This window comes from Sminthopsis crassicaudata, chromosome 4, assembly GCF_048593235.1.
Source record: "Sminthopsis crassicaudata isolate SCR6 chromosome 4, ASM4859323v1, whole genome shotgun sequence".
In the NCBI taxonomy this organism is placed as follows: domain Eukaryota; kingdom Metazoa; phylum Chordata; class Mammalia; order Dasyuromorphia; family Dasyuridae; genus Sminthopsis; species Sminthopsis crassicaudata.
In genome coordinates this window covers 323,879,446-323,881,929 of record NC_133620.1, presented here as the reverse complement: position 1 = coordinate 323,881,929, position 2,484 = coordinate 323,879,446, and positions in this window count along the sequence as shown.

Sequence of the window (2,484 nt, the reverse complement as noted above, 5' to 3'; positions counted from 1 at the left end):
CTCAAGGAACTAGCCAGGTTTCCGGAGTAAACACAAGTTTGCAATAAAGGATATTCATTGATTAAGCACAATAAATGACTTTCCTTTATGCTTTCCAGGCAGTCTATCAGAAAACTGCAAGCACATTCTCATGTTCTCAGCAAAAAGAAGTTACACAAAAGACATGGCTGAGATTTAAGATTTCTTACTAGGATTCCTTACAATCCAAGACTTCCACAAAGGTGGGACTATAAGGTTCAGCTAATTCTGTCAGTATTCTTCCTTGTTTGCCTCAGGGAGAAACCTTATCAGCATACTAGGCTTTCTCTGCCAACCCCACCTAGTGATGCAGGACCTCATCATTGGCTTAGATAATCAATTACTAATCATAATTTGAGTACAATAGGATAAAAATTCATAACTAAAAATATTAAAAACCATCAGAGACACTATTCTTCAGCCTGATTTTAGATGAGACTGAAACAGGATAAGGCATTCCCCTCACTTAAGACTCAAGCATACCTTATCTTTGATTGAGGGTAAAACTGAATGATGGTAGAAATAACAGACTTTCCAGGCAAATACCTTGAAGAGAGAGGCACAAGGGCTGTTGGGCAGAAAAAGAACTTTGTCATAAAGTACAAATATGAGACACATTTAATAGGAAGCATGAGATTGGTGGTTTGTTCCTAATGGATCAAATAAATAAATAGTAAAACAATTGAAAACACAAGTCCAAGTTTTTAAAATACAGGAATATTGTTCCTCTCTGCCTCCAGTCACTATTTTAGAAAACTCTGGAGAATTTCCCTAAAAGCAGTAAAAGCTCAACAGTATTCTCTCCCACAATTTCACCCCAGGCTAAGCCTTTTCTACTTTGCCCAGAGCCTAATCTGCCTGCTATTAGATTGGAGTTCTTAACCTTTTTTTGTGTTGATTCAGGGGAGTGCTAAAGTCATTTCTAGCTCTCAGGCTCTCTACTGGTTGTTAAATTTTAAATGTTAACATTTAACATGTAATGTTAAATGTTAACATTTAACAAATAATGTTAAATGGTTAAATGTTAAAGTGTTTATATAATCAGTAAATGTTATAAGTCAGACCTGGATGTATTGTTTTCTTGATTGTCTAGACTTAAAGTAATGGAGAAAATATTAATAATACAAATTAAATTTAAGAGTATGTCATCCAAGTTTTTTTTTCCCCAAAAGAATTGATTGTTAATCACTTACCTACACATTTCTATGACTCATGGGCTTCCTTTGATAGGCTAGTAAAAACATTTGAACCCCTTTTCAGAATATTGTTTTTAAATGTGTAAAATAATATTTATGTATATGTATGAAATGAAGTCTTTGAATGTGTTGAAATAAAGATATATTTTCCCATCCCTTGAATTTACGATCCCTTGAAATCTATCCATGAATCCTTTAGGAGGTGAGGGGCTGGACTCCCTTAGCATTATAGCAACTTTCAAATATATTAAATAGTAGGCAGAGATAGAAGAAAAATATTATGGAGGTAAAGGGGGAAGTAGAAAGAGACTCTTTAAAGTACTTCTAGATCTAAATCCATCATCTTTCAAGTTCTAAATATATAATCTTTTTTTCTCAGAGAATTTGGGAATAATAGTAATGACAAAAACAATAACTAACATTTATGCAGCATCTACTGTGTGCCAGACACTGTGCTAAGTGCTTTATAACTATTATCTTATTTGATCTTCATAACTATGATGAGAGTTAGGTGCTATTATTTTATAGATAAGATAATTGAGAGAAACATAGTTTAAGTGACTTACTCAGGATCACATGACCATTTAGAAGGACCATATGCTCCAGAAAATAACTCTTTTCCCCTCCTTTTGAAAAAATAGCTTTTTTATTTTTCAAAATACATGCAAAGATAGTTTTCAATATTAACCTTTGCAAAACTTTGTGTTTCAAATTTTTCTCCCCCCACCCCCACTTGTCCCTTCCTTTACACAAGCAGCAATCTGATATAGATTAAACATGTACAAGTCTTCTAAACAGATTTCCAAATTCATCATGCTGTGCTAGAAAAATCATTTCAAAAGGAAAAAAATGAGAAGAAAAAAAAAAACAAGCAAGCAAACAAACAACAACAAAGGTGAAAACACTCCTTTGATCCATATTCAGTCTGCATTTCTCTCTGGATAGCAATGGCACTTTCCATCACAAGTCTATAGGAATTGTCTTGAATCACCTCATTGTTAAAAAAAAAAAAAAAAAGCCAGGTCCATCAAAGTTGATCATCATATAATCTTCTTGTTGCAAGAAAATGGTATTTACACACATATATTGTATCTAGATTATATTGTAACACATGTAAAATGTATGGGATTACCTGTCATGGGGGAGGGAGTGGAGGGAGGGAGGGGATAATGAGGAAAAATGAATACAAGGGATAATATTATTTAAAAAAAAAAAGATAATTGTATAAATATGTTTACATATATTGAATATTGTATAGCATATATTGGAT